This window comes from Natrix helvetica (genome assembly GCF_964273705.1).
Source record: "Natrix helvetica genome assembly, chromosome: 5".
In the NCBI taxonomy this organism is placed as follows: Eukaryota; Metazoa; Chordata; class Lepidosauria; order Squamata; family Natricidae; genus Natrix; species Natrix helvetica.
Genome location: NC_138551.1, coordinates 77,629,555 through 77,651,213, shown reverse-complemented (window position 1 = coordinate 77,651,213; position 21,659 = coordinate 77,629,555). Strand labels below are relative to the sequence as shown.

Here is a 21,659-nt window from a genome sequence, read left to right as displayed (position 1 = left end):
AAAATCAGATAAGGAACACAAGTTGAAATAGGGAAGAAAATGGTAAGTGAGCACCTGTCTACCCTAGACAAGTTCAAATCACCAGGACCAGATGGATTACACCCTAGGGTTCTGAAGGAACTGGCAGATGAGATCTCAGAACCACGGAACTATATCTTTCAGAGATCCTGGAGCACCGGGGAACTGCCAGAGGACTGGAAAAGAGCTGATGTGGTTCCCATCTATAAAAAAGGGGAAAAAACAGACCCAGGAAACTACAGACCTATCAGCCTGACCTCAATACCAGGAAAGATTCTGGAAAAGATAATCAAGCAACGAATTAGCGAACACCTAGAAGCAAACAAAGTAATAGCCAAAAGCCAACATGGGTTTGTCAAAAACAGATCATGCCAGACTAATCTTATTGCATTCTTTGATAATGTGACAAAATTAGTGGACCAGAGGAATGCGGTCAATATAGTTTTGGACTTCAGTAAGGCATTTGATAATGTAGACCATAACCTACTACTAGATAAAGTATAAAAATGTGAGTTAGGCAGCATCACCACCAGTTGGATTCGTAACTGGCTGACCTACCACACTCAACGTGTAGTCCTCAATGGAACTGCATCTACATGGAGGGAAGTATGCAGTGGAGTACCCCAAGGCTCTGTTTTGGGCACAGTACTCTTCAACATCTTCATCAATGATTTGGATGAGGGAATAAATGGGGAACTCATTAAATTTGCAAATTACACCAAGCTGGCAGGAATAGCCAACACTCCAGAAGATAGGCTAAAGATACAGAAGGATCTTGACAAACTTGAACATTGGGCACTATCTAATAAAATGAAATTCAATGGTGAAAAGAGTAAGGTTCTACATTTAGGCAACAAAAACGAAATCCACAGGAACACTATAGGTCCGTGATGGCGAACCTATGGCATGCGGAGCCATTTGTCAGGGCACGTGAGGCGCTGCCCTGTCAGCTGGCCAGCGCGCATGCGCGCGCTGGCCAGCTGAGTTCACCTTTTTAAAAGATATTTTTCGCCTTCCCCAGGCTCCAGAGGCTTTATAGGAGCCTGGGGAGGGCGAAAAGAGCCCCCCCGCCCCCCCGGAGGCTTCAGGGACCATCCCTGAAGCCTTCGGAATGCTTAAAACCACCCTCTGAGCAACCCGAACTTCCAGTTTGCTTGGAGGGTGGTTTTAAGCGCTCCAAAGGCTTCAGGGACCGTCCGAGGCTTCCCTGATGCCTTCGGAGCGCTTAAAACGACCCTCCAACAGTCCCTGAAGCCTTTGGAGCGCTTGAAACGACCCTCAGAGCAACCCGGAAGTCACTTCCGGTTTGCTTGGAGGGTGGTTTTAAGCGCTCCGAAGGCTTCAGGGACCGTCCGAGGCTTCCCTGATGCCTTCGGAGCACTTAAAACGACCCTCAGAGCAACCCAGAAGTCACTTCCGGTTTGCTTGGAGGGTGGTTTTAAGCGCTCCGAAGGCTTCAGGGACCATCCGAGGCTTCCCTGATGCCTTCGGAGCACTTAAAACGACCCTCAGAGCAACCCAGAAGTCACTTCTGGTTTGCTCGGAGGCTGGTTTTAAGCGCTCCGAAGGCTTCCGGGACTGTCCGGAGGCTTCCCGGATGCCTTCGGAGCGCTTAAAACGACCCTCCGAGCAACCTGGAAGTCACTTCCAGGTTGCTCGGAGGGTGGTTTTAAGCGCTCCGAAGGCTTCAGGGAAGCCTCCGGACAGTCCCTGAAGCCTCCGGAGGGCCTCCGGGGGGTCGGGGGAGGCTCTTTTCGCCCTCCCCAGGCTCCTATAAAGCCCCTGGAGCCTGGGGAGGGCAAAAAAAATGTAAAAATGGGGAGGGGTCGCGCGTTGTGCGCGCATGCGCACTGGGGGGGTCGTGCATTGCATTATGGGTGTGGCACGCCCGCACTTGACCCCCCTGTGCTCCCCCCACTTGCTCAACAGTAGTAACTGCTATAGGTGGTACCTTGCTCAACAGTAGTAACTGTGAAAGGGATCTTGGAGTCCTAGTGGACAACCATTTAAATATGAGCCAGCAGTGTGCAGCAGCTGCCAAAAAAGCCAACACAGTTCTAGGCTGCATGAACAGAGGGATAGAATCAAGATCACGTGAAGTATTAATACCACTTTATAATGCCTTGGTAAGGCCACACTTGGAATACTGCATTCAGTTTTGGTCACCACGATGTAGAAAAGATGTGGCGACTCTAGAAAGAGTGCAGAGAAGAGCAACAAAGATGATTAGGGGACTGGAGACTAAAACATATGAAGAACGGTTGCAGGAACTGGGTATGTTTAGCTTAAGAGAAAGAAGGACTAGGGGAGACATGATAGCATTGTTCCAATATCTCAGGGGTTGCCACAAAGAAGAGGGAGTCAAACTATTCTCCAAGGCACCTGAGGGTAGAACAAGAAGCAATGGGTGGAAACTAATCAAGGAGAGAAGCAACTTAGAACTGAGGAGAAATTTCCTGACAGTTAGAACAATTAATCAGTGGAACATCTTGCCTCCAGAAGTTGTGAATGCTCCAACACTGGAAGTCTTTAAGAAAATGTTGGATGTCTGAAACGGTGTAGGGTTTCCTGCCTAGGCATGGGGTTGAACTAGAAGACTTGCAAGGTCCCTTCCAACTCTGCTATTGTATTGTATTGTATTGTAAATGTGTAGACGACATGAACTAGTTGAGAGGAGACTGTTAATGCTTTAGAAGGTAGAAACAAAATTCAAGAATATTTGATAAGTTAAGGAAATGAGCTGAAAGTTCCTTAAGTTAAAGATATACAAACAAATGCAGAGATATAGATTAGCAATAATACTTCTGAAATCAATTTTAAATTGTAATTGATTGTGAAATTAAAATATGATCAATCATTCTTTTAGGTTGAACCAATAGAGATAGTAACACTGATTTCCAAATCAAACAAATAATTCCACTGTATCCATAATACACTGGTTAAATCCTACTTCAAGTGTAGTGACAGGCCCTGAACATCAGATTTAAAGTCAGGTTCTAGAGAGCCAGCAGCGGAAATTTTGAATAGTTCGGAGAACCAGCAAATGCCACCTCTGGCTGGCCCCAGAGTAGGGTGGGAATGGAGATTTTGCAACATCCTTCCCCTGCCACGCCCACCAAGCCACACCATGCACACCAAGCCACGCCCACAGAACCGGTAACAAAGAAATTGAATTTCACCACTGGTTTTGTCTTGAGAAAAGATGGCTGGGGTCAGGGAAAGAGTATTTACTTGCTTATTTGACTCATATGTCTACCTAGCTTATGAAAGCATGATTCCTAATGGAATGTCACATAGAAAAAGACCGTGATTTGTTTCAAAAAATTTCAGAGGACAAGATATGGAATAACCTATTTCGAAAGTTTGGTAATAATATGAGCAATTTGATAATGGAACCAATTTCCTAGGGAGGATAAGATATTTCCTTACTGGAAATGTTTAAGCAGAAGCTGGATGGTCATCTTTGGAAGATGCTTAAATTTGGATTCCTGCAATGGTCAGAGGGCTGGACACATTGGATCCTTTTTGATTCTATAATTCTTATATTACTTCAGTTATTCGTAAGATGCCAGGATAAAAATTAGATAGAAAGCAATCAATATAATCTACTTTAATTTGTTATATCTTCTAGCTCAGTGATGGCTTTTTGACATTGGGTGCTGAAAGCATGCATGCCCATGCCCGCCTCCATAATGCAATGCACGCATAACACCCCTCCCTGTGCCCTACCCCCTTGCGCATGTGCGTGTGACCACCACCCCCCGCAGCCCATTTTGGCCTAGTAGGCTTCCCTGAAGCCTCCTGGGACCAAAAACAGTACAGGGGGGAGCGCCCGCACTCTCCCTGCCCCCACACAGGCATATGCAGGCCCCTGCCCCATACATGCATGTGCATTTCCTGCATGTGCCCAACCCCCATGCATGCACAGCAGTAACTCAAAAATCAGTTGGCCGGTGGGAGGCGCAGGCGCATACAGGTGGAGCTGAACTGGGGCGATGGTTCGTGGGCCCGCAGAGAGGGCTCTGCGTGCCACCTGTGGCACACCCACCATAGGTCCGCCATCATGGTTCTAGCTGAATGTTGAATGATGTCCAATGGATATCTAAAATTGATTGAATGAAAATGAAAGTATGCTCAAAAGTGTCCTTCAAACTTAGCCATCTCGTGCTGAAATCAGTCACCTGAGGCTATTCAAGGATGCCTTTCTTTCCTTACAACACAACTGTCCTCACTCCCACCAACAAATATGTAGGTTTGTGTGCATGTGTAAATGTGTATTTGTATCCTATTAGAATGTTGGAGGCAGTGCAGAATGACCATCGGAATTCCATTAAAATTTTATAGACCCCATAATAATTTAAATTGATCGTATCATTTATTACTCTATTAAATAAACTACCTGCCCAAACTTTTCAGAAATCTTTGTTAACTTGCAGTTCTCAAGACATTTTCAAAAGACTGATTATTAAGTTCTTGGAGCTTCTGCATAAATAGCAACTGTCCACTGATCCTCAAAACATTAAGCTCACAGAATCAATAAATATTAACCTATTCTATTTACAATCAACTGAATGAATATATTGCTGGATTTGTTTTTAATAGACATTCAGCTAGGAAGGTAGATTACGGGAGTATTTGCTTTGTTACTGTCTCTTTCTCTCTTCATAATTATTTTGTTGTGGTTAATTTAGAAATCCACTATATTTACTATATCATATTAAATTTAATTTAATTAAAGACAACTTGATATGGCTTCTTTCAGAATTCAAAAAATAAGAGGCAAAATATATATTTTTGTAGAATATTTTTATGCTTCCCATATGGAAAACCCATTTTCAAAACAGCTTTCATATAGCAAAAGACTAAAACATTTACAAAACTAACATAATACAAATGTTGGAACAATTCCAAATTTTTGTAATCACCCACAGTCCTAACAAAAAACCTGTAATGTAGATTAGAACAGTAAAACTATTCCAGAAAAGGCTTTGGAAAAGTGAAAGGTAGGAGTTTGTTTAAATGTATCTATATTTTGTTATTGGATTAGTCAGCTGGCAGGATTTGCAAATTTCTCAACCTATCTTATTTTCAGATGGAATTTGGAATTTCAAATTAACAATGCTATGGGCCAAATATCATATTTATAGCATTTAGTGTTAATTAAATATAAAGGTAAAGGTTCCCGTCGCACATATGTGCTAGTTGTTCCTGACTGTAAGGGGCGGTACTCATCTCCGTTTTAAAGCTAAAGAGCCAGTGCTGTCTGAAGACGTCTCCATGATCATGTGGACTAAACACCGAAGACACACAGAATGATGTTACCTTCCCACCAAAGGTGGCCCCTATTTTTGCTACTTGCATTTTTACATGCTTTTGAACTGCTAGGTTGGCAGAAGCTGGGACAAGTAACGGGACCTCACTCCGTTATACGGCGCTAGGGATTCAAACCGCTGAACTGCCAACCTTTCTAATCAACAAGCTCAGTGTCTTAGCCAGAGCCACTGCATCCCTTAATTAAATATACATTTATTTTAATTTAATATTTTGTCTGGCCCAATCATTGTTAACTTATATCTTTGCATGTTCTCAATCATAACCTATGCTCCAGAAAAAATTATGAGGAAGTCTGATGCAATGTCCACTTGGACTAAAAATGTCAGAATGGAAGAAAAGTGGTATGGTCTACCACACAACGACACATAGATGGTCAATGCTTAGACCGTAACCCTGTCTAAGATTCTGCCTGGTCATTTGAGTGGGACATTATTTGAAAGCATAGGCCCCGTTTGGATAGATTAGGGGTGGCAAACTCGATTTCATTGAGGCCCACATTAGGGTTGTGTTTGACCTTGGGGGGATGGGGTGGGTGGGCGTGGCCAGCTCAACATGACTCCTGCTGGGGGGCCTGTGGTGGCCCAAGTGCTCTGCTAGGGAAAATGGGCTCCTGAGCTCCATTTCTGGTTGCGACGGCCTCCTGCAACCCTTTGCCAGCAAAAATGGAGCTTGGGAGGGCCGCACGCAACTGTCCCGAGTTCCATTTTTGCTGGCAAAGGCAGCAAGGGCCGGTCCTTTGCTGTTTCCAGGTCAGCCTCGCGGGCCAGATCTAAGCACCCTGTGGGCCGAATCTGGCCCGCGGGCCTTGAGTTTAGCACCCCTGGGATAAATGCTTCTATTTCTGTGTATCCAAATCTAGGACGAAGACCTCTGAGAACTCCAAACTCAATGCAGACTAGTCTAGAATTTATTGGACAGGTTTAGAGATGCCGGGACAGGAAGGTGTGCAAGTCTCACACTTTTAGAGTCTTTGTATGTAGTTTGGAATCTACTTTCATTGCTGGAGGTGATAAATAGTGCTGTTTGTCCACAACAGTGATATGGCAGAGTGGCCAAGATATTCTTGCTGCCTGAGATAAAGGATAAAATATATTCCCATACGAATGCATGACACATGCATAAGATGACTGGACTTCCAGTTGAACCTCCTTTGAACACTAGCAGTGGGGCAACATCCCTTCATTGGCCTTAGATAGTGACATGCTAAGGGGCACAGGACACAGGAGCTATGACACACATAGCTCCCATCTCCAATTAAGAGGACAACCAGGAGAAAAATCCAGAAGAGATAGTTCTTACATTCATTCATCCATACCAGCCTTGGTCACCTGATACCAGCATTCTGAGGTAGCCATTTATAGATTGCAGATTAACAGAGTTGGAAGGGACTTTGTAGGTCATCTAGTCCAACCTCTGCCCAAGCAAGAGACCCTACACCATTTCTGACAGATGGCAGTCCAGTCTCTTCTTGAAAGTCTCCAGTGATGAAGCTGCCACAACTTCTGAAGGCAGCTTCTGCTCCACTGATTGATTGATTGATTGACAGACTTGACAGACTTTAGGTAGTTCACGACTTATAACCTTTAGTGTTCATTCAAAGTTACAATGGCACTGAAAAAGTGACTTTTCACCATGTTCATACTTACAACCATTGCAGTATCCCGGAACAAAATTCAGATGCTTAGCAACTGACTCATATTTATGACGGTTGCAGTGTCCTGGGGTCACATGATCTCGTTTTGTGACCTTCTTACAAGCAAAGTCGATGGGGTAGCCAGTTTCACTTAACCACCATGTTACTAACTTAACAACGGCAGTAACAACTGTGGCCCAAAAGGTCACGAAATGGGGCAACATTCACTTAACAAATGTTTCACTTAGCAACAAAAGTTTGTGGTCGTAAATTGAGGACTTGAACTACAAAATCCAGCTGTCCACTAGATAGATATAGAACACTATAACTCTTCACTAACATCTTCTGGCTGTCCAGATTTGTTGCAGGACCTACTGTTTGATGTATAAGGTATTGAACTACAAGTAATCCTCAACTTATGACCATTTGTTTAGTTCAAGGTTATGAAAACCCTTGCTAGAAAAAGGTGACTTCTATAGAAGAGGTTCCACAAATCTACAGTGCCGTTTAGAACCGGTTCCAGCTCCCTCCCCCCGCCCATCTGCACATCATCAAGATGAAAAGCAAGAGGAGGAATTCTGGGAGTTGAAGTCCACACGTCTTAAAGCGGTCAAGTTTGAACACCCTGGGGTTTTTTTTCCAAAGGGTTAAGGGTGCAAAAGTCTTGTAACTTGACAGCTTTAAGACTTGCGCGCTTCAAATGCCAGAGTTTCTGAGCCAACATTTTGGTTGCTAAGCAAAAGCTTTGTTAAGTGAGTTTCACCACATTTTACAAGTTGGTCACGCCCACCCAGTCACATGACTGCCAAGCCACGCCCACTTGGTCACATGACTGCCAAGCCATGCCCACTTGGTCACATGGCTGGCAAGCCACTCCCACCCGGTCACATGACCAGCAAGCCACTCCCACAAAGCAGACTGTACTTACAGAAGAGGTTCTAAAAAAATTTGAAATCCACCACTTATGCACGCGTACTCGCCAGCCATTTCCGCAGCCCGGTTGCAAACCCCTCACGGCCCACAGTTTGGGGATCCCTGACCTATAGCACCAGGGAGACTCAAGTTCATATCAGCTTTAGCCATGAAAATTCCCTCAGTGTCTTGGGGCTTGTTAGCATCTCTATTTTTCTCAGCCCACCCTACTTACCTCATGGCTAATCTTTTTGCCATCGCGTGGCAAAAGCGGGAGAAACGTGGGGTGGGGCTCATACGGGCGCATGCCCATACCCATAATTCCATGCGCTCTCCCCCCATGCATGTGTGCACAACCCCCTCACGCTGCCCCCCCACTTTTGGCACGTGATAGCACAGTGGACCCGTTTTTCACACTCCCCAGACTCCATACCCTTTCTAGGAGCCTGGGGAGGGGAAAAAGGCCTTCCCCACCCACCCAAGGCCCTCTGGAGGCCGAAAACGACCCATTTGCCGACATGGTCAGACCGGAAGGCCCGTTTTTCACTCTCCCCAGGCACCAGAGCCTTTCTAGGAGCCTGGGGAGGGCAAAAACGGCCTTCCCCATCCCCCCGGAGTCCCGCCGGAGACTGAAAACAGCCTGTTTCCTGACTTCAGGTAGGCCCAAAAATCAGCCGGAACTGAGCTTGCGTGCCCACCGATATGACTCTGCATGCCACCTGTGGCATGCGTGCCATAGGTTCGCCATCATGGTCACAGAGAAATGGGAGAAGACATCCCCGTATACCCTGATCTCATGATCCTGAATGAAATGGGATAGAGATCTAACCAATCAATCAATAAATTCATTAAACACACAGCTAGTTTTACGATGAAAACTGAGAGGATTTTGCTTCCCTATAAGAATTTATTTCTTTTTAAAAGATGAATTTAGAGCCCATGGACATCAGTTTGGTTTTTTTACACCCAGTGCAAGATTAGCTGCAAGGAAACACATCTGGATTGCCTCTTGGTGGGGCAGGGATGACATTCTCAGCTGCTGCAATGTGGAAGAGCTTTGCCTGAAGTGACACGCTAGCTTGCTTCTCAGAAATCTCCTAGATCTGTTAACACTTTCATGAACCTTAAAGATGGAGACAGGTGATGATTCAACTGGATGCCATTGTTGGATTAAGTATTTCTCAATCTGAAGCAGCATCAAACCCCACAAGCATCACAAACATGACGAGAACAAAACACTGTGGAGAGGGAAAGAGGGACATAAGAGATGTCATTTTACAGTAAATATTTTGAGTCACACAATTAGATAATTTGGGAGGAGGTCTTTGGAGTTTGAGGGGGGGATGATGACTTTCTGAATCCATATCATGCCATTAGAATTTGATTTACATAAATGGGCTTTAGATCACACACACCACTTCAGTTTGGAGGCAGAAAGTTTACAACATAAATTCAGATACAGTTTTACTTACTTATTTTTAGATTTAAATCTTGCCTATCTCCCCATAAGAGCACAAAAATTATGAAACTGAAATAAGTCTGCCGCACTATAATTCAAAGTCAAAAATTGGCACACCTGATTTACCTCATCATTATAGACATTATCACATTATTTGACATCAAGTCAAATAATACAATAAGAAACAAATTATGGCACTGCTTGTAGAAAGCCAGCACCTCCTTCTCTCCTAGAAGAATGAAATATTTTGGGAAATATTTTTTTAAAAAGGCAGACTATTGTATTTCCCAAAAGAGAGAAATGGAGAAACATGTTTTTTAGAGGCAGAAGCAACCTCAGCTTTCCTTAATAGCCCATGCCCACAGCAGAAAGCTTATTGAAAGAAGCCTACTGTCTAGATGGCTCTATTCATAGGCAAAACACTGCAGGCAGAAATCCATTCAAGACAGGATATTTTAAAACTCCCTGCAGCGAAGTCTGAACAAAGGCAGACTGGTAGTATTAGCGGACAATGCCATTAAGCCATAATAGGAATCGCCCAACATCCTTTCAGAACACAGGCCCCTTCATTGCATCATCTCAGAGCAGTCCAAACTTCAACCAAACCTGGGAGCTCAGACAAACATCTAGGATTTGCATTTCTTCTTTTGCCTATAAAGCCAGCTCTGTGTTCTGATCTAGGCTTCCTGATACAATAAAAAGCACACAATTAGGTCCAAAACCCTTCGTTTTATTTCAAAGGCTGTGAATTATATTCATTCACAGCCGGTAATGAGTCCCAAATAGTTGGAAAGAGTTCTACAGTCCTTCAGAATAAGGCTGATAAGCACCCACCTTTATTTTCTTTGAAAACACTGCCAAAGATTTAATTAGCAATTAGCTTGGCAAGGCCACACGGAGCAAAGAGTCCAAACAGAGTTTCAAAAGGTAAACTGACCAGCATGAAGCAAGTTGCTTCCTGCAAAGGCTCATGGGCCTTTGCTCCTCCTTTATGTCCTATGGGAGGGGCCATCACCTCAAACCTTACTCCTGAGTTGTCCCTTCTGTTTGAACTGTTCTTGCCTTCTGCCAGCTCTGCGCATGTGCGCACTGGGAACAGGGGGAGCCTGTTCCTCTGCCTCACTGCTGTCCGACTCTGGGGGCAGCACATAACTCTCAGATGGCCCTGGCCCTCTCTCTGCCTCAAACGCAGAGCCCTCGTCCGAGCCTTCCCCAGACTCCGGGACTGGCCCATGTTCCTCCCCAACCTCCTCGCTGTCTGACTCTGTTGTGAGCTCTGCAGGCTGCTGGAAGACCACAACACTCTGAACCCTACCTAACCCCTACATGACCCCCTAGGAATCTGACAACAGCCAATAGAAGACATGTTCTTGTACAGGAACAGGAAGCTCAAATACAAAGTCCAAAGAAAGTATTAAAAAAAAACCACTATCAACTCCATTTTGTCAGCTGCCCAGAATCACAAATGTAGTTGCTTTATCAATAAGTCATCTTTCCAATCAGCCTCTTATGTTTCCAGCCTTTCTCCCAGCTTGGAACTGAACCAGGTGGATATTTCTTCCAACATGCTTACATTGGCCTCCCCACAACAAGGACATTTGAATGTAGCAATAGCACTTAGACCTATATACCACTTCACAATGGTTTACAGCCCTAAGTAGTTTTCAATGTCAGCATATTGCCCTTCAACAATCTGGGTCCTCGTTTTACCAACCTCAGAAAGGCTGAGTCAGCCCTGAGCCAGTCGAGGGAATAGAGTTACTTGAGAGCAGACAGCCAAACATTAATCTTGGTTTCCCAAGGCCGGAGTCTGGGAAATGCCATTCTCCTGTTACCAAATAGGTTCTCAGTGATGATGTCTTATATGTCATGGTGTCATTGCACCAATAAGAAAAATTATATCCTTCATATAATTTGGATGAGGATTTAATGATGCATGAAATGTCACATGCCTTCCCTGGACTCTTGCAGCACTGGCACTCTAGCTTATGTTTAAGTTGGAGGGATACAACATAGAAGTTGCCAACCCAAATTGAAACTGCACCATCTGTGCATACCTCCAGGAGGAAAGGGAGGGATGAGAAGCCTCCCTTCGAAATGTATGCAACGCTATCAACCCTGGACATGGTTCAGCATCTTTTGACAGGATGCTGAGTTTGTCTATACTACTCGAGCCAATAAAATAAATGATTAATGATACCAATTTATAATATAAATAGTATCCAATTATATATCCTATCATATATCATAAAATGTATTACATAGCATCCGGGGACGTAGAGCTAAAATTGAACCCAAGCAAAAGAGAGCTACTGTTTCTGCACTGAGATTCTGGTCAGGTTTTTGTCCTCTTGATGGGAGAATTTTGGGATCCTCCTGGACTCACACTGTAGCTATTCCCAATTGGGCAAGGAGAGACCATGGCAGGGAGACTTTTGCTCAGCTTCCATTGGTACGTTAGTTGAAGCACTACCTGGCATAAGGAGACTTTGCCACAGTAATTCATATGTTTATCACAAGGGTGGGTTACTGCCAGTATTACTGCCAGTTCGCCACACAAAAATTTTTGTGCACGCACACGCACATGAAATACACACTCCACGTGTGTGCACATTTGCATCTAAAATTGCCAAGCACAAAACGTTAAAAAGGGGGGGAAATACATTCATACGATGAAACTTGTTCTGCTCATGCACAGAACTGAAAATCAAGATGGCGGCACCATAGGAGAACCAGTTCGGGGGCGTGGCAGTCCTGGGTCGCTAACGGTTCCAGCAACCCAGACTGCCAAGTTACTATCTATTTGGCCGGACCAGTCTAAACCAGTAGGAACCCACCTCTGGTTTATCACCACTTGCAATGCTCATAGGTCTGCCTTTCAAGACCATCCAGACTGCAGTTGGTATAGAATACAGACGCTCATTTCATAGCTACCAGATATTATAAGAGCCGAGGTGGCACAGTGGTTAGAGTGTAGTACTGCAGGCTATTTCATCTGACTGCTAGCTGCAGTTCAGCAGATCAAATCTCACCGGCTCAAGGTTGACTCAGCATTCTATCCTTCCGAGCTGGGTAAAATGAGGACCCAGATTCTTGGGGGCAAGATGCTGACTCTGTAAATCGCTTAGAGAGGGCTGTAAAAGCACTATGAAGCGGTATATAGGTCTAAGTGCTATCGCTATCAGGAGCCCATTATACGAGTTCTGGATTAGTTTCCAATGGGCTTCCAGATGCAGTTCAAAGTTTCCACTTTGTTTTATACAGCCCTTTCTGGGTTGCATTCTCCAGCCAGACTCTTAACTATCATTATATCATCACTAGCACTGATGATGTTACCCAGTTAGGGTACTCAAACATCTGTAAGAAAACAAGCAAACTCAGAGAGCACTAAGAATCTTAACAGTCTGTCCAGGGAAAAGTTAAGAGTTGTTTCCAACAGATCACTTCTGGTTTCCGAAGGCAACGGATGTTGGTCCGCTGTTCGCTTCTCCGGTGGGCTCCTTTGAGGAGCACAGGCGGTCTTGGAGGGACCACCTGCCGTAGAGCGGCTTGCTGGAACCCCCCCACGGATAGGCGACAGCCATGGGGGGGTCTCCAGTTTCGCCTTAGGAGCTGGGGAGCGTAGGGGGTGCATAACAGCACCTTCGCTGAATGGATTCCAGAAGGAAAGAGTTAACTACATGCAGTGGCTGAAGTGCTGGAGGTGAGAAATTCACTCCAATCTCCTTAATTGCTTTTAACTGACGAGTAACAGCTTTTTTACAAGTTGTGGATTCAATCTGTTTGAAGTAGGAAGATTGGAGGGGGGTTGCTTTTTTTCTTCTACCCCTCTCAGGCAAAGCGACATTTGGACTGTCTCTCAATCTCGGAATGGAGATAGAGAGCAAAAAATTGAATTAGCCACTTGAACTAACTATGTGAAAAGATTTATATCATAACTGCAAGAGCTGATTGCTGAGTTGTTTTGAAAGCTTTATGGAAGTTTTTAATGTTCTGCTCCTGATCCTGAGGAGGAGCCAAGATGGTCTGCTTCCTTCTTCTTCGCACTTATAAATGAAGTCTGCCTTTTGAAACTACCTTTGAAGAAAGTCTGGCTTTATATTATCCCCTCCTGAAGGATTCTTGGAGCCTCTCCTGTTACGTGGTCTTTCTGGATTTGGACTATTTGATTTCTTATTTTTTGAGTGACTTCTTGGCTTGGAACTGTGACAGAGGGTTAATTTTCACTTTTGGATTTGCCTGTCTTCTCGGACTCGCTCGGCTGCGCGCTTCACAGATGCCATTTCTTTTGCAAAAGATTTGTACTCTTTCTGAACTTAGACAATGGGGCCCAGAAAATCACCTACAGGCAAAGCAGCCTCAGCACTGACTTTTACTGCATCCAGTCCAACGATTCAACAGACAAAAATTTCATCATTTTTACAAGAAAAGACTGGAGAGAGTTCAAAAGATTTATCTGTTACTCAAATGTTTCAAGCTATTATGCAGGGACAAAATGAGTTGAAAAAGGAGCTAGCAGATATTAGAGATGAGCTTAAAAGTGTGCAGCAACAAATAACAGAAAATAAACCGAGAACTGGTGTGCTGGAGGAGGACGCGGCTGGGCTGGGGGAGGAGGTTAAGGCAGTCCAGAAGGGGAATATAGAATTGGAAAATTTTATGGCAAAGATAGAACTTGAAAGAATGTCCTTCTTTCTCAGATTCCAGAACCTACCGGAGACAGAAGATGAAGATCTTAAGGATATTATGAGTACAATTTTAGCAGAATATATTAAAAGAGATAAAGAACGGTTGTGGTGGGATATGGATCTGGTTTATAGGATTAATTCAGCATATGCCAGAACACATAATGTTCCAAGGGAAGTACATATTAAATTTCTTAGGAAGACCACGAGGGATGAGATTCTAGGGGCTCAGAGGGGGGGGGACCACTAAAATATAAAGATAAAGAAATTGCCATTCTTAAGCAAATTCTGAAAAAAATAAGAGATAAGAGGAGAAAGTATTCCTCCTTATCAAAGAAATTATATAATAAGGGAATTTGGTTTAGATGGTTATTGCCAGAAGGAATGCTGATCTTCTGGGAGGGAAACAGAATTAGAATTAACACAGTTGTGGAGGCAGAGGCCTTCATTAAAAAACATAGTGCCCTCCTAGAGGACGGAAATATAAGAAGTAGTGAAAAAGGCGACAACACACAAGACATGAAGGAGGGAGGGGCTGCTGCTCCGCCTGGGGACAGGGGGCAGGGAACAATAATGGAAAGACTCAGGTCACAAAAATAAATATATCTGGAATATCATTCTAATTGTTGATATATTAGAAAGTGGCAAAAGAGATGATTGAACACATGGTTGATACAATGTATAATAAGATGCTGTTTCTGCTTATCTTTTATCTTTTGTTTTTTTTTTTCTGCAAAAAGTTGTGAGAATTGGAGAGATTCCTACCTCTAGCCCGATGGAGCTGCCCCCAAATAATTTTTTTTGTATATCCACCTACCCTTTTCTCCCAAAAAATTTAAAAACCAATAAAATTCTTTTTTTAAAAAAAAAGTTGTTTCCAACTTCTGTGAAGGAAAGATGGTTGAGGTTCAAATAGAGTGCTTCTCAGCAGCAGGACCTGCTCTTCAGAATGAACCTCTGGTCAATACCAGATTTGTCCTCTCTTTGATTTCTTCATTATTTTGCTATGCTTCTAGTTGGCTAGTTTTTATTATTAGTTTTTTCACTGACTTGTTAACTGTGGGCGTTTTACTGTTTTATTTACTATGGCTGTTTTATTATTGGGCATATTATGATTTTATTAACCAATATTATGTTATTAACCAATCCCTGGAGTTTTAGTGGATCTTGTTAAATGAATGAATGTGTGAGTTAGGTTGAGTATCCAAAGTGGTTAGAATGCAGTACTGCCGGCTACTTCTGTTGACTGCTGGCTGCCTGCAATTTGGCAGTTCAAATCTCAACAAGCTCAAGGTTGATTCAGCCTTCCATCCTTCAAGGTCAGTAAAATGAGGAGCCAGATTGTTGGGGGCAATATGTTGACTCTGTAAACTGCTTAGTAGGGGCTGTAGAGCACTGTGAAGTTGTATATAAGTCTAAATGCTATTACTATTTGATTCTAGCATAGGTAGGCTCATTGCAGCTGTTAGCACCTCCTTAAATAAGTTGAGAGTTTTGGAGCTTGTTTGATGGCTGCATGTTCCCAAGAAACAAACAGATTTGGGTTTAGGAGAGAGGAGGAGGAGGAGGAGGAGGAGGAGGAGGAGGAGGAGGAGGAGGAGGAGGAGGAGGAGGAGGAGGAGGAGGAGGAGGAGGAGGAGGAGGAGGAGGAGGAGGAGGAGGAATGGGTTCTATGACAGCTGCAGCAAGTGCAACCACCATTCTTCTGAATCCCTTTTTCCACTTCAGATTTGAACGGCTGAACATTAATAACAACCATGAAAACACATAATTTGGCACACATCTGTTTGGAGCATCTGTTTCTTCTTGCATCAGATCCTTGAAATAGAGATGAATCACTTGAAGTTGCATCATTTTCTGTTGGCTTTAACAGGTAACCAAGATTTCAGAAATTGTGTGTGTCTCCTTCTGCCACCGCTTTAAGAATCCTTTATCTGGATGTTATCGTAATAGCTAATTAGTTAATCAAAGTAGTGTAAACTAAAGCACAAATGGGAGGAATATAGTTTAGCATATGGTGCAAACCCAGCCATCGTTTTAACATGCTATGTAAACCAGGCCACCACATGAAGACATAATATGGTTTATTTGTGAGTTCATATTATAGGAGCATCCACATTTTGTTTTATTAACTAAATTCAAGGTTTAATTTTCCACTTGGCTTGGACACTATTAAAAGCACAAAAACAAAGTTAGTTTTAAAAAAATAGTTATAAAGCAGAGGCAAGAGGTGACAGTCGTAAATCCAGTCCTACCATTAGACAGCTGCTTCACAAAGGCCACATTATGTCTGGACTGAAAAGATACAGATTAACCCTAGGGGCAGCAAAGAGGCACTCCATATTCTAAGTCTTTGCTACCATCTATTGGTCATCTGGATTTTCACAATCCAGCTATACAAAGCCCTACAAAGAGTTATCAAATTGTCAGCTACGTAATTTATTACCATTGCATTTTTTTTCTGCCATGGAGGGATAGATAAACTTTCTTTGGCTAATATTCCACAAAAGGGGATTGGATGACGGGGCTCAAATGTCTATTGTGGCTGATATTTGTCTCCCTGACTCTCCCTGACTGGTTTTCCTATGACAGCCAAATGAGGATCATGAACATTGTGAAAGAGGATAAGAAACATCACAAATTGTGTACATAATATCAACAAAATTGTCATTTGATGAGGCAAGTGAGAAATTAAAACCGCAGTGTTTGCTCTATCAACCATCCTGGGGAAAAGACCTGCATTATTTCCTTGGCACATTTTATACACATTTGGTGCATACGAATGACAATGTATTCAGTCCAGAAGAAAACTAGGCGATAATGCTGCCACCTGAATTAATCTCATGTAGGTTGCTATGAAACCACCAGGTAAACAAATAGCATATAGGAAGAGGAAATTACAAGCATAAGCTGTTGGTAGAGTGCAGCATTTAATGGTCTGACAGGTTCTGCAAGCATCCAATGTTGGGCTAATACATTAGACCAACCTTTCGGACCCCAGGGATCACGAAATTCATAATTTTAAATCCTGCGGACCACATGACCACCTAGCCACGCCCAGCATGTGGGTGGGCATGGCTAGATGGTCATGTGACTGGATGGGAGTGGCCAACTCGATGTCAGTCACGTTGAGGGGTGCCTCGCCAGCCTCTACTTGCCTCTCCCCTCCCAGCCACTCCTCGCCTCCATGCCCAGGCTCCTTAGGGCCCCAACAGGAAGCAGTTGTTGGAGCTAAGCAGCCACCATGAGAAAAAGTTGGCTCAGCTGACTTAGTTCAATCTGAGTTGGATCTGACCAACAAGAAGGCTCAGCAGAAACACCTCACTGAAGACTACGAGAATAGGCTTTCCAAGCAGAGGGAAGACCTGTGGGAGTGCAAGGCCAGGTACTGGAGCCTGGAGGCTCAGTGGGCTGAGATGGTCAGCCAGTTCCAGGCCATGATGCAGTCCCACCTGGAACAAGGCATTCCGGCTCTTCGCCACCAGTGGCGCTTCCCTCCGGCCTTTGTCCAAAGCCCCACACCAAGAGGCTGAAGCAGACCCCAAGTCAAAATTTCTCCTCGCCTCTGATCCACACAAAAAGATCCCGAAGGGGGAGACTCTCTGCAGCAACGCAAACATTCATTGCACGTATCCAGCCCAGGGGCTGCAGTTTGAAGACCTCTGATTTAGTGCAATATAAAAAATGCAAATAATTTTTCTGTGGGCCCCCAAAATTTTCTCATGGACCACCAGTTGGTGTCCGCTGCATTAAACAACGATCTGCTCTTGGTGGCTTTCCATCTTCTCAGCTAATTCAGAGAATATTGTTAGGCCTGCAATCCATCTTTTCTTTTTGGACTTCAGGCCTGCCACACTTTCTACTATTCATTTTCTATTGTGGGAAACTGGGAGGGGGGATTATATGGAGTTGGGTGATATGTAGCCATAATAACATTTTTTCTAGAAAGCCAAGGTCATCCTTTGTCTCTGCACCTGGCTGGAACTGGATGGGTAGAAGCTGCCAGCGTGGCAGTGGAAGATTGGACCATGTGATGGACTTCTGGTGTGGGGGCAGGATCTTGTACTTTCAACTGGGTGGGAAAACCTGGAAGCTTTCAGATTTGGGTTTTCCCAAATGTGCCAACATGGCTCTCTTAATAAATTGGAACTTTGAGGAATCTTTTGCCTCGGACTCTGATTTACTTTTGGATGCTATTTGGAACCCTGACAGATATTGCTTCTGAGAACATGACTTGTTTGAACAAGTATTAAATTTCTAGAAGCCTGCATCAAAATATTAATGACATTTATTTATTTAATATATTTTTCAAGATTATGCATTAAAATGCATTAAAAATGCATTAAAACCATACTAATATACTGGTAGTCATTGAAAGGGCAGGGGGAGAGGAACTATTTATTTGATGTTCACAGAAAGAAAGCCAAGCTGAAGAAATAGATCTTCAACAGCATCTGAAAGTTGTAGCAGCCAATATCACCAGAATTTCATGGAAGAGGATATTCCAGAGCAATGTTTGCAAACTTCAACAACTTTATGATTTATAGACTTCAACTTCCATCATTCTCTGGGAGCATTTTATAACCGATACAATAATGATCATTCACCTATGTCAAAATGGGAAAGAAGCAACGCACCAATTGCTCAGTTATCATAGTGAGAAAAGACTGTGGGACTCTCGAAAGGACCTGGAGCCTCATGCATCATAGATGGTCCACCTTTTCTCACCAAGGCTTTCCAAGAGCATGAAATAAACTCCTTGTCCCGGCAAAAACCCCTTTTATTAATTTACTGTGAATTCTGCTCATTCACAGCCAGCAAAGTCTTTCAAAGGAGGATTTACGGTCACACACCTTATCTGTCTTGGAGAGCTGACAGGCCAATATCTGCAGAACTTGGCAAGGAGTCTCAGAGAGTCCCGAACTAATTAGCAAACTAATAGTCTCCTGCAAACTCCACTCCCCTTTCGCTCCTCTTTTATTTCCTCGGGGGGGGGGGATTCATCATCTGGCCTTACTCCCAAGTCGACCCCTGTTTTTTAGTTGCTCCCTTCGTCTGGTAACTCTGTGCATGCACACACTGGGAACAGACTCCAGCTGTTTGTCTGCCTCACTGATGTCTGACTCTGAAGACAGCTGATAGCTGGCAGACAGCTCTAGCCCCCTTTCTGCCTCCGACACAGAGTAGTCATCTGAGCCTTCCTCAGACTCCAGGATGCCCATGTTCCTCCCCAACCTACTCACTCCCTGAATCTGCTGCCAGCTCTGCTGGCCTCTGGCAGGCCACAACACCACCCAGATGTTTACACAGATGTCTGGGCAACATCTACATGACATGTACAACATCCAAGAGTGCAGTTGGACAGCACAGTCTCATTCTGCATGCCTGTTAATTTTCAACAATCTCATTAATGTTTGACCAGAGCTCTGAAATAATTCAAATTACAACTTTTTGTTTTTCTTTTCTGAAATCCACAAATTCCTGGTACATAAATAGCTTTTCTCATAGCACCAAGCGAGAACAATGTGGAAGCAATCCAAAGAAACTGTGAGTACCGAAAGATTAGGGTCCCTTATCTTCATCACATTCCATAATGTCATAAGCACTCACGCTAAACGTGTGACAAGTTCAACAAACACCCTTGGTGTGGCAAATAAGGAAAGCATTAACATTTACATATGCAGCATTAAGATTATTCAAACTGATATACCCACAAGATATCATGTCAGCAATTACATGTCAACTTATTAAACACTTCCAGAATTAGGACACACTTACGAAATATTTAAGGGTAGTTATACAGTACAATATGCCATATACCCATATCAGTTAAGCTACTAAATATTTAAAACTTAAGCTATTAAAAATGAAGCAAAATACATCAACTCGCTGGAGGTCATATTGAAGAATATTGAAGGTTTGTGGACAGATTTTGTTTTAGCCCTGCTACAAACATGAATTCTTTTGAATAAAAAGGAATACAATTTAAATCAGTTACCTGCCCTTTAGGTTTTCCTTGTGACTGAATTAGTGCTATCTACCAGCAGTCCTGGAGGGACGCGGTGGCTCAGTGGCTAAGATGGTGAGCTTGTCAATCAGAAGGTCGGTAGTTCAGCGGATAATGGAGTGAGCTCCCATTATTTGTCCCAGCTTCTGCCAACCTAGCAGTTCGAAAGCACTTAAAAATGCAAGTAGAAATATAGGAACCACCTTTGGTGGGAAGGTAACAGCGTTCCTGTGCCTTTGGCATTAAGTCATGTCGTCCACATAACCACGGAGACGTCTTCAGACAGCACTGGCTCTTCACCTTTGAAACAGAGATGAGCACCACCCCCTAGAGTTGGGAACGACTAGCACGTATGTGCGAGGGGAACCTTTACCTTTACCAGCAGTCCTTGCACCATGAAAATATCATGCTAATGTAAATTGGTTGCCCCTGTTGCCAGTCCTTCTATTCTTCTAGAATAACAATGCTGGTGAAGGGAGATGACCTTAATTTAAGGAAAGTGGTGAGTTGCTTCCTTCCTATCAAGTATCACCAGCTACAGTATAGAGGAAGGGGATACTCTTCTCTCTAATGTACTGTAGGGTTGGACAAGTATAGATTGGAAATTAGTACAGAGAATTAACCACTTTTCAACCTAGGTGTTGATCCAACCATTTTTAAGTAATGGGTTGCAGGCATTTATTATTATTACTATTATTCTTTTCATCTTCCCTATTACCTACTCCTATTTGTATCTTATGACTATCACTTGGTTGGTTGTATCTTATGATTTGTGATTTATCACTTCGTTGCTTGCAAGTACACTGAGGGCATATGCACCTGAGACAAATTTGTTGCTCATCCAATCACTTTTTTTCTGTTCTGTTCTACTCCAACCTATCCTACTCTACCCTGCTCTTCTCTACTCTACTCTTCTCTACTCATAAGGGTAGGATCAGGAAAAATACAACAGGATATTCCAATGCTCCTCCTTGGCTTAAGCCCATCCTATTACCTCTTATAGATGAATGGGATGGGATGTTTAGAATCTAAAAGAAATTTTCATTCTGCACACAGATACCTTATTCTCTTATTAGTCGAAGAAAAGAGCAACTTCCTCAGTGCACATAGAGGCTGGAGTGAAGATGCTGCAAAAGTTCCACCTTTGCAGGCCAGCGGATAAAAAGGCTGAAAATGAGAACAAATCACTTATTGTGATCTCTAACCCTCCCAATAAATCTAGTTAAAGAAGCTTCTGTGAGAATCTTGCTTTGGGGTATAACTGACTGTCAAGAATTGATAGAGGGTAGAATATTCTCTTGAAGGAGTGCCAAATTTGTGTGAAGGTAGCTTGGCTGACGAGTATCAGCTGAGGCAGGAGATGTGAGTGAAGCAGGAAAAAACAAATGATAACCGGAGTTTTCCATCCCTCATTAGTGGTACATTACTGGCAGCAATTGACCAATCTATCCAGTTCTTAATATGGAAATTGCCAGAAAATAGATGTGAAAAATACATGTATTAGAATATACCATGATTGACCTGTGTTGTAATAACAATTATCCCTTAGCACAGGGGTGGGCAACTTTGCAATCTGTGGACTTCAACTCCCAGAATTCCTGAGCCAGCCAC

The 21,659-nt window shown here is 43.4% G+C and overlaps 1 protein-coding gene and 1 long non-coding RNA gene across 2 annotated transcripts in view; one reads left to right on the top strand and one right to left on the bottom strand.

Annotated features, from left to right (window-relative positions):
- The window catches only part of ANKRD1 (ankyrin repeat domain 1), a 39,310-nt gene extending 28,984 nt beyond the window's left edge, over nucleotides 1-10,326 (bottom strand). Inside the window, exon 1 of the mRNA XM_081953538.1 lies at nucleotides 10,191-10,326. The gene's annotated coding sequence lies outside the window, so the exon portion shown is untranslated. The remainder of the gene's footprint in view (nucleotides 1-10,190) is intronic.
- LOC309392371 overlaps nucleotides 1-18,118 on the top strand; it is a 36,267-nt gene extending 18,149 nt beyond the window's left edge. Inside the window, exons 2-3 of the long non-coding RNA XR_014175432.1 lie at nucleotides 15,770-15,914; nucleotides 17,987-18,118. This is a non-coding gene — a long non-coding RNA (uncharacterized lncRNA). The remainder of the gene's footprint in view (nucleotides 1-15,769; nucleotides 15,915-17,986) is intronic.
- Nucleotides 18,119-21,659: the final 3,541 nt, after the last annotated feature.